The sequence below is a fragment of the Artibeus jamaicensis genome, unplaced genomic scaffold, assembly GCF_021234435.1.
Source record: "Artibeus jamaicensis isolate MK-2021 breed Jamaican fruit bat unplaced genomic scaffold, CSHL_Jam_final contig_700, whole genome shotgun sequence".
Classification (NCBI taxonomy): Eukaryota; Metazoa; Chordata; class Mammalia; order Chiroptera; family Phyllostomidae; genus Artibeus; species Artibeus jamaicensis.
In genome coordinates this window covers 1,338,708-1,353,734 of record NW_026521930.1, presented here as the reverse complement: position 1 = coordinate 1,353,734, position 15,027 = coordinate 1,338,708, and the positions used below count along the sequence as shown (strand labels likewise).

At 44.5% G+C, this 15,027-nt stretch overlaps 1 pseudogene; it reads right to left on the bottom strand.

The window, feature by feature from the left end:
• Positions 1 to 468: 468 nt before the first annotated feature.
• Positions 469 to 4,805, bottom strand: LOC119059243 (transcription elongation factor A protein-like 4; annotated as a pseudogene).
• Positions 4,806 to 15,027: the final 10,222 nt, after the last annotated feature.

Below are 15,027 nucleotides of genomic sequence, written 5' to 3'. Positions count from 1 at the left end.
AAGCCTACGCGCCACTGATTGGCCGCGGGGATTTAAAATCCAAACCCGCCTGCCGCGCGGCACTCTGGGTGCGCTTGGTAGCGCAGCCGCCTTTACGTCGTAGCTGCTGGAAGGCTGGGGGAGGGGGCGGGGGGATTTGATTGACTGGAACCCAGGAAGAGAGGACGCGTGGGATGCCCGGGAAACTCTCCATTTGTGCCAGAGCCGGAGTTCACGGTTTCTTCTCCTTCTCTCCACTGTTCGGGAAGTACCTCCTTCCACCAAGCTTTTCTTAACACCTTCCTCCACCCCCATCCCCGCCTTCTAAAATATAAACTCAGAATAAACCCGGCAGCGTCGAGAGATAGCTTAGGAGAACCATAGAACATGCCTCCATGTCATTAGCTCTCTTGTGAGATACCCCCAATAAATTGAAATCTAAGTAAAACAGGATGCTTGCGAGTAATTTGCAGATTCATGTCAAGGTACCTATTCTTCTCCTTCAAATAACAGCTGCTCCTATACCCCAACGCTATCAAAAGTATGGTCCAGGGACTGCTACCATTACCATCACCTGGGAGCTTGTTAGAAAAGCAACTTTTCAGGCCCTGCTGCAGACCTCCTGAGAATTTGCCTTTCAGCCTGACTGCCCAGGTGATTCCTACACATACTGAAGTTTGAGAAGCTCCATACCAGTGTCTTGCTTGCTCACTGCTGTTTTTTCTAGTGCCTAAAAAAGTACATCCTCAGTGTTTGGTCAGAGGGGGAGATGGAAGAGTGCGGCAGCCCAAGGCCAAATCTGCAGGAATTTTTAGTTTGACCCCCACTTTACAAAATTTGGATTCATTTAAAGCACTTTAGAATCAAGACAGGTCGCACAAAATTCAGATCTGTGCCTTTCCTTGAAAAGCAAAACAAAACTAGCAGCTCTGGCAACGCTCTGCCTGCATACTTCCCCAGTTTGTCAAAGTTCCCAGATCCCAACCTGCTGCCCCTGACCTTTGTCTATTTGCCTGTCTTCTGTAGATACTTGAATGGCAAGCCTGGAGTGGCAAAATAGCTAAGTTAGAAGCCCTTTTTCTGTGCTCCTGTTGCCCTACCTGGTCTTTGATAAGAATCCAGCAAAAATCACACCACACTGTCAGTATCTCTTTACCTGCCTTTCAATAAACTGAGAGGCACTGATGATGTCTTTCCTTCCCCATGTTCCAAGCTCCCACTGCAATGCCTGGTAAAAAGGAGGCACAGATGTTTGCTGAATAAAAGGGAGGGTTTTTAAAATTATTTTTCCCCTGTGGTATATAGTCTTCTATTTTGTTTATTGAAGTTGATTTTACATAGAGAAAAAGTATACAGATCATAATTGTACAGGTCAGTGACTTTTCACAAACTAAACACACCCCATATAAACAGCACCCAGATTGAGAGACATTACTGATACCCCAGAAGTCCCCCATTGTACCTTGTGTCGGGGGTCCCCAAGACTACCCCACCCAGTTCAATGATTCACTAGGAGACTCCTACTCAGCATATAGCCCTACTCATGGCCAAATATGATTTATTACAGAGAAAGGCTGTGAAGCAGAATCAGCCAGGAGCAATTTCAGGTGCACAGAGCAAAGTCTGAAGGAAACCAGGCACAAGCTTCCTAGAGTTCTCTAGAGCTCTCTCCCAGTGAAGTCACACAGGACACACTTAATTCCTCCAGCAATGAGTTGTGACCACACCAGCAAAATATCATGTAATAGGGAAGCTGATTAGAGACTCATTGCCCGGGGCTTTAACTGGTGGCTGGTCAATGTAGACACCCTCTGCCTAGCACACAACAAATTATGAATTTCCAGAAGGAAAGCAGATATTTAACATAAAGCACATTTCACACAGTTTAGGCATAGCAAGCCACTCATCACTTAGTGAATGATGAGAAGCCTTCCAAAGCCCAAGTTCCCAGTAGGCAGCTAAGTGCCAATCTTGCAAATATGCCTTTGTAAGGTGAGCAGTTTCAGGTCTGCTTTATTAACTCTTTTCTACTTAGTGTAACCTTGGCCCAGGCTTCTTTACAGCAAAGTTATTACCAGTAGGATCCCCACACAAAATGATGAAACCAACCTGCAGGACTGATCTCAGCTATACCTATTAGGGGACCTGGATTTAGCCAGTTAAAGTAAAATGAATCTCATTAACCACAAAAGTCTACCTCAGAAGGCCAGGTAGCCTCCTCCTTAGTTTGTCTGACACGTTTTTGCCTGGCCCAAGGTATCAACTCAAGTCCAGCATAGCTGAGGCCTGCAAGTTAAGTTGACCTGAAGCCTTCTAGGGCTGAGCCAGAGTGGTGATGGCCAGACAATACAACCCCAGGGGGTATATGTGGTCTCTCTGAAAATGAGTTTACAATGTTAGGGTGCCCCAGGCAGGACAGACATTGATCAAGCAGTGGAGGTTAATAGCACCCCCAGTGTAGCCATCTACTATGAGACCTCCTGCCCTAGGGTTCCCAGTCTGGTATGAAATATTGGCCCAGTCCTTGTTTTTCAAGGGACTCCCTGAAGGGAATCCATTCCAAACAATGCTGCATGTCCATGATACCAGTTATCCATCTTGTGAGCTTGGATGGTACTTGAAGGCATTCTGATGGAGAGTGCAGGAGGCTCCTCTGTTGTCATAGTGCTGACAAGTGTAACCACAGGCTCAGCAGTCTGAACTCAAAGCACTCACAGTGCATAGCAAGGCAGCAGTAGAAAGCTTTCATGAAGAGGGAAAGACTCCTGGACTATTTCTGACAAAGATAAGAAATGCCCTTCCCATTCCCAAGGGTCCCTAGGTACTAGCTTTTTGCTTTTTCTCCACTGTTACAAAATCAGTATGCCCCACCAATTAACAATCCTAACTTCACATTTTTTTGGTTCTGCAAACTGTTTCCTTTTTAATTTAACAATGCACCATAAACATTCTTCCATGCAATGGATGAAAATATGCTACTCAAACATAAGAGTGCTACAGTTGGATAATGAGAATGACACCTAAAGCAAAGTATAAGCATAAGATTAAAGCCCTGGGCCTGGCAAATGCCTGCCAGGGACACTACACAAAAGGAATGTCTCCAAAGCCCCTCTGTGGGGTCTTATAGCCACCCCTGAGTTCCCTTGAACCCCTTGGGTAGAAGGGGTCCTGTAAACTTTTGTGTATCCGCATAACTGCCCCCAACCCCACCAATTCTGTCTGGTTTTCTTATATCATCTTCTACCCTAGCCATCTCATCAAATTCTCTTACCATCTCCTAACTGCTCAAGTGACTATCATGTATGGCAACTTTGTGTTTCCTAAGGCACTGAGTTAGCCCCTTGTTGGTTTTTCTTTTGGCTTTCCTGGTACATCATCGCCAGATGGGCATGCCTTCCTGCAGCCCTTCATCCAATAGCTGGGTTTCTTTCTTCCTTTGGCTCTCTGGTTTTCCCTGAGTCACTGGCTTCCCCTCCTCTTTTGGATTTCCTTCCTCCTCTTCTAGTACTTCATCCAGTATCTTCTGTCTTTACCTTATTTTATATTTTTCCCTCATTTTTTAACTTTCCTTTGTTTTTCAGAGTATGAGCTACTCTGGCTTTTCAGCACTCTGAGGCTTTTCTTTGTTTTCCATCTTTCCTTCATTCTCAGGCTTTCCATTTTCCACGTTGAGATGTCCCTCCCTCTTTTCCTGTCCTGCAGAAATTCTGGACAGGCTCTTCCTTTTCTAGCCTACCAAGTGCTGAGAACAAAGACACACAGACCTTCTTCCTCTCAGTGCCTGTTCCTTCTCACCCATTCCAGTGTCCCTCAGGCAGCAATGACGAAGTCCCTTGCACTGACCTGGAAGAACCTGGAACAACAATGAGGCGTTCACAGATGGCTCAGGGCCCAACCACAGCAAAGAAGACATATTTTAAAAATCATCTTACTGTCATCTAGTACTTTCATCTGGAAGGATTGTACAAAGAGGCATAAAAGCCCTTAACCAGAGCCCTGGATGGGTAGCTCAGTTTGTGAGAATACTATCCTGATACTTCAAGATTGTGGGTTCAATCCTCCATCAGGGCACATACAAGAAGGAAACAATGAATGGTAAAATAACTGGAACAACAAATGAATGTTTTCTTTCTCTCTCTTCCCCTCTCTCTTTAAAATAAATAATTTTTTTTAAAAAAAGCACTTAACCATGTGGGGGCAACTTTGCCCTCAAGTCCCCCCGTCCACCACAGATGAAAGTAAACACTACCAAGACATGATCTGCTTGGGGAGGAGAGGTGGCCAGTTTCTCAGAGGAAAAAGGCCTGGAGCCCCTTCCTCCAGGGGCTTTTATTGGGTTGTAATACATAGGAATACAGGGCAGCAAGGATCGAAAAGTAGATAACATTTCAAAGAAATCTGAGGGCTTAGTCTGAATCAGTGTCTGTCAGGAAAAATGGTTGGCAGAAACTTTGGGAGACATACTCATTTCCTGCTCAGACCCTTAACATAGGAATGAAAACACTCTTAGCAAAGCAGGTTTCACAGGATTTTTAGGAATTCTTTCTTATGCCAGATTTCTCCCAGATACCTTGCTGTAGCAAGGCAAGGAGCTGCACCTCTCCCCATCAGGTTTTCAGGCTTAAGTGGATTAGAGCCAGGAAGCACTTCTTCCAGAGGACATGGGTACTCGGGCTATGTCACATAGCTGGGGGGCAAGGGTACATTGCTCCCTCTTTGTCACAGCCCCCCCCCCAAGTCCTTCCATGATGGCCTCCCAAGTAATTGAGTTTGGCTTAGGTTGCCCCTCACTGTGAGAAGTCTTACCCAGCATCAACATCAACCATGCTTTTGGGGGCAGGGGGAGGAAGCTGAGGCAGCATTTGCTACCAGAGACAAGCCTCGTCTCCTCTATGGCTTGCAATCTGGAGGTCATTCACTCATCCTCAGCAATGGGGGGTAGTTACAATTCCTGAAACCAGGCAGAGTGGTTCCCAACATAACCAGATAAGACATATTCAGGAACTGGTCAGGATGTGTTGTAGACTAAAATGTCTTCACCCAAAATTAATATGCTAAAGCCCCTAATCCTCAGTACCTTAGAACATGACTATAGTTGGAGAGAGGGCCTTCAAAGAGGTGATTAAGATAAAATGGAGTCATTAAGATGGACCCTAATCCAAAATGTCAAGTGTCCTTATAAGAGGAGATTAGGGCACAGACAACACAGACAAAGGGATGACCATGTGAAGACACAGCAAAAAGGCAGACATCTGCAAGCCAAGGAGAGAGGCCTCAGGAGAAAACAAACCCTGCTGACAACTTGAACTTGGACTTCTGACCTCCAGAACTGTAAGGACATAAATCTCTGTTGTTTAAGCCACCCTCTCTGTAGTATTTCATGGCAGCCCTAGCAGAATAATAGAGGATGAAATTCTAAATTTTCAAAAATTTCAAAAGGGGTCCACATAGCACCCTAGGAAAGATTTATCCGTTTCTGGAGACAGTTACATTTGAATAATCAACCTACCTTAAGTCCTCAGGTGTCTGTACCTGGGAAAACTGCAGAGGTAGAGTCAGGATATCAGCCCACTGTGGCAAGTTGCAGCAATCCAAAAAGCTGAGCACAGCAGTGCAATACTTCACCCAGCCCTGCGTCGCCCCCCCTCCAGGAGGCCCAGAGGCTGATCTGTCAAAAGCAGATGGAAGGGTCACAGTCCCTATTATGTGCCCTTCCCCAACCAGCACCTTTTCCCAGGGAACACAAGTTAAGATGCAATTAGCCTTTGATCAGAGATACAGAGCTGGTCAGCAGCTTAATGTTAGATGGTCCCTTCTGAGAGCAAGCCCTTTTCTATGGCATTTGTATGTAACCCAGAAGGTCCAGCCAGCATCCAAGATTCATGTTTTCATAATTCGGAGCTCCCCAGATGGGACCCTAAGTCTCCAGTTGTTCTGAGGTCTAAGTCCTGTTCATGGAGCCTGGGTCTGCTTTCAGTCCAGCAAAACTCCTGTTGAGGCTGAAAAGGCATACCCAGCCAGTCTGTTTTCAGCTTCTAGTCAGGTCCCAGCAATCAAGATCAGTGAATTTGCAATTCCTATTGAGCCAGCTGCTTTCTCCAGCAGCAGCACAGACATGCTGCAGTGCCATATAACCATGATCCAAATGTAAGTGACAAGCATGACTTCTTTTTCATCTTGTCCATCTTAGAGTCCAAACTGACCCACTCAAAAATATGCACATCAAAATGGACAGTCCGCAGCCAATATGTGTCAGATATTTTATTTCAGCAAGAGCTTATTACCAATTTAACTGCTTTTTCAAATTCCAAATGTGTAGTTTCATCCAGAGACTGCCTCTCTTTTAATGTGAAAGATCCAGAGGCTCCAACAGACACAAATCCTAGCAATGATCACCAGTTACAGAGACTTATTCTGGTTCCAATTATAATTTAAATTCCAATGCACTAGTGGCAAAGAGCAAGAAAGTTGTATCCCACCAACACCTTCTTAATTTAATTTATAAGAATTAAAATTAATCTTCCTTTGATAAGGAAGATCCCTCTACCACTTGTGAAACTATAAGCATATAACATTTTAAATCAACTTTACCATATATCCAAATAAAACAGCCACAAAATACAAAGCCATTTTTTTATTTTAATATATTTTATTGATTATGCCATTACAGTTGTTCTATTTCCCCCCTTCATTCCCCTCCACCCTGCACACCCCTCCCCCACCATTCCCCCCTTTAGTTTATGACCACATGTCTCAAGTTCTTTAGATTCTATATTTCCCCTACTGTTCTTGCCCTTTCCCCTATCTATTTTCTACCTACCATCTATGCTACTTATTTTCTGTACCTTCTACCCCCTTCTCCTTCTCCCACTCCCCTGTTGCTAACCCTCCATGTGATCTTCATTTCTATGGTTCTGCTCCTGATCTAGCTGTCCTCTTAGTTTGTTTTTGTTTTAAGTGTCATTGTTTGTAACTGTGAGTTTGCTGTCCTTTCACTGTTCACCTTTTTTTATCTTCTTTTTCTTAGGTAAGTCCCTTTAACATTTCATATAATAAGGGCTTGGTGATGATGAACTCCTTGAATTTGATCTTATCTGAGAAGCACTTTATCTGTCCTTCCATTCTAAATGAAAGCTTTGCTGGATAGATCAATCTTGGATGTAGGTCTTTGGATTTCATGACTTCTTTCAATACTTCTTTCCAGCCCCCTCTTGCCTGTAAGGTCTCTTTTGAGAAATCAGCTGACAGTCTGATGGGAACTCCTTTGTAGGTGACTGTCCCCTTATCTCTTGCTGCTTCTAGAATTCTCTTTCATTTTAATCTTGGCTAATATAATTATGATGTGCCTTGGTGTGTTCCTCCTTGGGTCCAACTTCTTTGGGACTCTCTCTGAGCTTCCTGGATTTCCTGGAAGTCTATTTCCTTTGCCAGATTGGGGAAGTTCTCCTTTATTATTTGTTCAAATAAGGTCTCCACTTGTGGCTGTTCCTCTTCCCCTTCTGGTACCCCTATAATTTGGATGTTGCAACGTTTAAAGATGTCCTGAAAGTTCCTAAGCCTCTCCTCATTTTTTTGAATTCTTGTTTCTTCATCCTTTTCTGTTTGGTCATTTTTTCCCTCTTTCTGGTTCACTCTTTTGATTTGAGTCCCAGTTTCCTTTCCATTACAATTGGTTTCCTGTGCATTTCCATTCATTTCAATTAGTTTAGCCTTCATATGTTCCTCTAATTTGTGAGTATAATCAACCAGTTCTGTGAGCATCCTGATCACCAGTGTTTTGAACTGTGCATCTGAAAGTCTGGCTATTTCTTCATTGCTTAGATTTATGGGCTCTGGGGCTCTGAGTTGTTCTTGAGCCATGCTTTGATCTGTTCGTGCCTGTTACACAGAGGAGGTGTTCACCAGGGCGGGGCCACCCAGGTTGCTGGTTTGTGATGCTGTATGTGGGGACGGGGTCAGAAAGGGACAATGGCAGTCCCCTCTGCCACTTTCCGCCACTGGGGCCTGCACAGTCTGTCTCACCGCTTCACTCCTTCACCAGTTTATCTGCGCTCAAATGTGTGACTGTGGTCAGCCCTCAGTGGGTCCGCCTGCTACTCCACACTTGGGATCCGCCTACGGCTGCCAGTGCAGCACCTGGGTTGCGCACCTGGTTTGCGCTCCCGGGTCGTTCAGGTGGATCTTTCCTGCCCGACCCTGCTCCGCTGCTGGCTCTGCCCCTCTTACTGGTTTGGATGAAGGGTTCGTGGTTGTCAGAGTTCCGTGTAGTTCAATTTTCTGTGGTTTGGCTGTGTTTTTGTTGTTAAAACTTTGTTGTTTTTTAACTTGGATGTGTGAGAAGGCACAGTGCTTCCACCTATGCCTCCATCTTGGTGGAAGTCCAAAGCCATTTTTAAAAACTTTCCTTCTGCCCTGGCTGGTGTAGCTCAGTAGATTGAGCGTGGGCCTGTGAACCAGACGATGACAGTCAATTCCCAATTGGGGCTCGTGCATGAGTTGCAGGCCAGTTCCCAGCAGGGGACCCATGAGAGGCAATCATACATTGATATTTCTCTCCCTCTCTCCTTCCCTTCCCCTCTAAAGAGAAATAAAATCTTTAAAGAAAATTTCCTTCTTTTCTCATTGCAAATTTACTCAAACCCCTAGCAGAAAATTTAACATTTACAGGGTTATCATTGCAAGCCTGCAACATTACCTCTTTTCTGCACAGGCCCCTTCCAGTAACAACATCCCAAGGGTATCTCTCCACTATCATAAGGTCAGAGTTTTAGCCAATGGACTCAATCAATAAGAACAAGTTACAGTGTTTTTCATTCATACAGTCAAAGGCCATTGAGGACCCACTGCACGTCTGTTTTATTTTTTCCACTTAGAAACACTAAAAAATAATGAAACATTTAAGACACTTTCTTTAATTTCCTTTCATTCTTTAACAGCTTTTTCATTTCCCTTCTAATCCTTATCAACATGGAATTTCAATTTCATATATATATATGTGCAATAATGCCCGTTAATACAATCTATCTGCATAGCATCAGTAATAATACTCTAATAGTGAAGTATAGTAGGTACCCTTATTGAGTACCTACTATATGCCATGCACAGGGGCTAAGAGCTTTACAGAAGTGATCATTTAATCTTTACAATGGCCTTAGGAGAAAAAGATTATTGTACCCATGTTGAAGATGAGGAAATGAGCAATTCTGGATTAGGTTACTCGCCCAGGGTCATGTAGCCACCAGGAGACACAGCTTGAATTCCAACTGGACTCTGCAGACTCCATAGTACATCTGCTTATACACTGGCTCTCTGCACACTGTCCCTTTGGGCCTTATCTGGCAAGCCCCAAAGCCCAGACTCATTTGTTCACTTGCTCACTCCCTCTCTACCAAAAAGCAGTGTGACATAATTGGTTAAACTCGTGGACTAAAGAATCCTAGGTTCAAATGCCAGCCCCTCCTTAGCTGTGTGACTCTCTGTGCCTTACTGTCCACGTCTATAAAATGGAGATAATTATATATAGTACCCATCTCCCAGGATTCTATCTAGATGACATGCCTATCTCCTAAGGTTCTTCTAAAGACAGTCTATGAGTACAGCATTTCAAATGGTACCAGGCACATGATCATGTCTTTATTGTTGTTACTGAAATAAAAGGAACCAGTGCCTACTCCCAGGATGCTCAGAGTATCCAACAGGGCTTTTCTGTTCCCAGAAACATATTTCCTTGTTTCCCCCCCTCTGCTCTGGCCCTACTGCTACCTTGGGCTCTTGTGGCTTCCACAGGAAATCAGAAAATTCCCAGCAGACCCCAAAAGGTGAGATGAATGCAGCTAAAAAGGAACTAGTGGGGCCGAGAAAAACCAGAGGCTAATGTCTAGATCCAAGGTCTGAAATACAAAGTGTGGACTCCACTCCTGTGTTTCTTTTCTTGGGTGATTTTCATATTCACAAACCTCGTGCTTGATGTCCAACTGACTTGGAGACACAGAACATGCCATTTTGTTTCCTCATGGAAGCAGGATGTCCTGCACTAACTCTTCTTCCTTTAAAGTTGGGTCAGAGTGCATAATGAATGCAGCTGGGGCCAACCCACCAGGGAAAACTTCAGGAAAACAAAGGATTACCTGACTGGAGAGCAAGTGTAGTCCTCAGGGCCAACTGCTTTGGAGGCCCAGGACACTGGAGGAGCTGCATGAAACATCAGTTTTGCAGTAGGTAAGACTTGGTTTCATTCCAGTTCAGCCATTTATTAGCTCTGTGACCCTGGGAAGATTTACTCCTCTGAAGATCAGTTTCCTCCTCTGTATAGTGAATGGGTTGTAAAAATCCCTACTTTTTTGACAGCTGGGAGGATTAATTGTTTTCAAATACATGCCTGGCACCTCACTGATACAAAGAAAAGGTGATTCCTTTTCCCCATGTGTTCTTGTGGTAGCTTAATTATAAAGAAAAGATGTTCTTAATTTTAAACTTTAAAAAATATAAGAGTGCTGTATCTTATACTATAAGGGCTTTCACTCAAGGTGTATCACTTTGTAACAACAGTAGTTAAAACTATCATTTATGGAGTGTTTATCCTGAGCCAATATCATGCTTTACGTATATGAATGCATTTAAATCCTCATCACAACCCTTATACATCTCCCCCATTTTATGGATGAGAAATCTGAAGTTCCACAAGGGAAGACAAATTGCTCAAAAGTGCAGGGCTACGATTGGATCTGCCACCTCCAACACCCATGTTCTTTACGGCTGTGATAAACACTCAAGAACGGACCCTCAGGCCTCCATCAGAGACCTCTACTTTGTCTCCTTGGCTTTCTCTACGACTAAGTTGTAAGATAGATCCCTATGGGCAGGGCCAGGTTCCATCTTATTCTCCACCTTATCTCCTGGAACTTAGCAGTGGCTCAATAAGTATTTGTTAACCAAATAAATGGATGATGTATTAACAGCATGAGTTAAGGCCCATCTTTCTTGCCTTAAAAGGCAGCAAGTGCATGTTCTGCAAAAGCACCATCCTCTCCTTGAGGGCTCAAGAAGTGCTGCAGCAATCATGGACTTATGAGAACTGGTCCAAGCTGGCAGCATATTTTGTTGACACTTGTTCTGAAATAATCAGGCCTTTGAACACATTGTCCCAACACTCCCAGCACCATTTCAGGAGACTTACAGCTCCACAGAAGCTATCCCAGGAGACCAGCCAGCTAGATCTGACCACCCATAGCAACCATCCAGGTCTTTTAGATGCCAATCTGTCCTAGAGATTGGCTAAGGGTGAGTTGGAACTTGGCTGGGCCCCAAGTTCTGGATACCCTATGGCAGGGGTCCCCAACCCCTGGGGCCACAGATCAGTACTGGTCCATGGCCTGTTAAGAACAGGCACGCACAGCAGGAGGTGAGTGGCAGGCAAGCAGTGAAGCTTTGCTTGTATTACCACCTGAGCTCTGCCTCTTGTCTCCCCCCAACTCCACTGATGCATCTGTGGAAAAACTGTCTTCCATGAAAGTGGTCCCAGATGCCATAAAAGTTGGGTACCCACTGCCCTATGGGCTCTCACTGGCCATATAAAGACACAAAGAAGGTCTCCCTAGGCAACAAGATTCCTCATTTATGCTAAGAAACTTCCAAGGATGTGTTAAAGAGGAGCAATGTTTGTTTGATTTATTTCAAGTCTACTATCGCACAGATGGGTCAGAGTGACTCAGAAAGGAACTGTGCTACAGGCTCTGAGTGAAGTCACTCATGCAGAAGTGACTAACTCAGAAGCCACCATAGATCCCAACCAACGACAAAGGCCCTGTGCAGCCACATGAAACAGAATCTGTCAATAGGAGGCTAAGTCACCCATTCAAACCGTGTTCCCTACACCAGGTGTCCTGAAATATCTCATCTGGCCTGGAGTGGAGGCTAGTGGGATGAGGACCTCAAGTCCAAGTAATCACCCCATTAAGTATGTGCTGGATACCTACAGGTTCACGCCTGCCACCTTAGGAGTACACAGCTAGTGTAGATTCCGGCAATAACACAGGTACATAACTAAAATTTACCTAGACCTTGACAAAGTCCCCTCTATAGCTGCTATGGTGCCCATGATGAAGCAGTTCCAGGCAGAGGAGCATCCAAAACGGCTTTTTTTCTCTTTTTTCTTTTTTTAGAGATAGAAGGGAAGGAGACAGACAGGGAGAGAAACATTGATGTGTGAGAGAAACATTGACTAGTTGTCTCCTGAAAGCCCCCAAATGGGGGACCTGGCCCACAATCCAGGCATGTGGCCTGACTGGGAATCAAACCAGTAACTTTTCAGCTTGCAGGCTGATATTCATGCCACTGAGCCACACCAGTCAAGGCCCAAATGGCTCTTCATTAAACAGTTTGCACTTTGGCTAGCTACCTCCTCTCTATTCCCCCTAATCCAGGCCCTGTAGTGCTCAGGAGGTACACTAGTAGTGCTCCCCCAAGACTAAGAGTAATGAGATTGGGTAATGGTGGGCAGAGAGACAGGAAAATGGAGACATCCAGAGAAAAGGAAAAGGCCTAAACTGGACACCTGATGGTTTTTCCCACTCAGTATCCATTCATCACCACTTCTGGCAAAATCCCCACCCCCTACCCCAATACAACCACCAGGCACTAAGTCTTAGTCCACGTGGGTATGTGCCCCAGGCCTGAGTAATCAGAGTATTCCATCTTCTGGCCACAATGATTCCTTGAGGCTGGATACCTCCCTGGTTTGGAGCAATGACAGCCAGGTCCAAGGGGTTTGTCAGAACTGGGGAGCTCTTTCTACCAATATCAAACTGTGGGGGTCACTCATGAAGCCTGAGAATAAAGTCAATTCAAAGCAGCATAGACAGCTGAAGAGAGAGAAGTCCCTGATGACACTGTTGTGAGTCCTGGAATCCCCCTTGACAGCCAATCTAGCCCTGACCTTATCAGCTACATTAGCCACTAAATTCCTCCTCTGCCCCAAGCCAAATGGAAAGAGTCCCTCTCCCATTTGCCTGCTCTACTGGGAATATTCAGAGGACAAAAAGACTGGTGGACGTAATCGTCTGATGACAGATTGTCCTCAGGTTAGAGCTACCATAGAGACAGAGTCCAGCTGGCCTTTCCCAGGACACATAATTACAACTATCAACACACTTTCAAAGAGTATCAGTTCATAATTATAGACTCATTTTGTAGTAGAGCTTGTTTGGTCTTCTCAGCACCTTGCTCTGTTAATGGGCTATGCTGTTTCTGCACCATGGAGGGCTGGAGGAAAAGCCTTGACCCAGATCAGGATTATCGGAGTGCTGTATACCCTTGGCCACATTAAGTGATTAAAGAGGGAATGGGACCCATGACAAACCACTGAGAACCTTTCGCTGGGATTTTCCAAATTGGAACTGGAGGGAAGAAACCTTTCTCTCAGGGTCACCAAGTTGGGAGATATAAGTCTGGAGCTGTCAGCTACCACCTGCCCCAATGCGTGGAGAAAGCCCACTCACAGTAAGAGAAAAGGAAGCCAAAACACAGGTCTCGGAGAGCTTGCCTTCTCTGACGTCCTCAGTTTTTGCTCCCCAGCTAGAGACTAAATTTATAATCTACCTTATAGCTAAATGTTGTCATGTGACAAGATAGTAGGAACTTGGGGGCCTGGTGACATGGTAGAGCCACCTACCCACCTGCCTATCCCTGCACTGTTAAGAGAGAAATGACCTTCTATCTTATCTGAGCCACTGTATTTTCATGATTTCCTTGTTATAGCAGGCCCAGTCCATATTTCTATTAATGTGAAGATGAAAAGATACAAAAACAAACAGCTCTCATGGGCTTTAAATCTCTGAATATCACTGTCCCTTCAATATGATGTAACTCTGGAAGTGTCTTCTACATGCCAGAAGTTATCCTTAATGTCTGCATTTAATCCATACCAACCCTATGGGGTGCCACTGTAATTCCCACAGTACAGCTCAGAGACTGAGTAACTTACCTGAGGTTCAAATCCCACTGCCTCCAAAGCTAGTTTTTTCTATGATTTGTTGTGTAAGTCAATACAATTCCTCCTTTTTTTTGGCTTAAACCAGTTCAAGCTAGATTTCTGTCACTGTAACAAAGCAGTTCTAATTGGATTTTAATTTCATCTAGTTTGTACATTCCTCTATGGAGTGCCAAGTATATGGTGCAGAATTGTCAGATACTACTAATGACTGCAAGCCAGACAATTCTCCATAGACACCTGCTCCCATTTAACTACTCAGACCACAAGTGTAGCTACAAGACAAAAAGGCACAATACAGAGAGACTATCTTCTCAGAGGAAACACTAGACTTCCTGCCTGTAGCAGACATCATTAGATGGTTCACCCAAAACTTTCTCAATCCCCCCTCTCCCTGCAGGCCTGAAGAACCAAAATATTCACTTTCTCAGCTTTCTGTACAGCTAGATAACATAACTTGGGGCAATGAAAGGTATAACAGGAAGGGATTCCTGCACAGTAATTAAAAGTATGGGCTCCCCAAAAGGTTGTGGGTTCGATTTCAGGTCAGGGCACATACCTAGGTTGTAGGTTTGATCCCTGGTGGGGGCACATATGGGAGGCAACTGATCAGTGTTTCCCTCTGTCTGTCCCTTTCTCTAAAAATCAATACATATATCCTTGGGCGAAGATTCAAAAAAAGGATGGGCTCTAGAGACAGAATGCCTATGTTCACTACTGCACTAGGTGTATAAAGTTGGGCAATTTACTTAATCTCTGTTTCTTGGGGAGTACAAGTACACAGATCTTGTGACGGTTGTGGAGATCAGAGAAATTAATAAATGTAAAGAACTCAGAAGAGCATCTGGTATGTGGTAAACACTCTGTGTTGGCAACTGATATTTAATCACCTGTACATGCTAATGTGAAGCAATCTCTAAGATAGATTGTTACGTCAAAGCAGAGAGGGGCAGAACAGCACAGCTCATGTTTCATCACATTTGTATGAATGTGGAGAGGCTGGTTTGTACATATACACATACCTGCTTGTGTATATGCAGACTACCTCTGCCAGGAGAGAC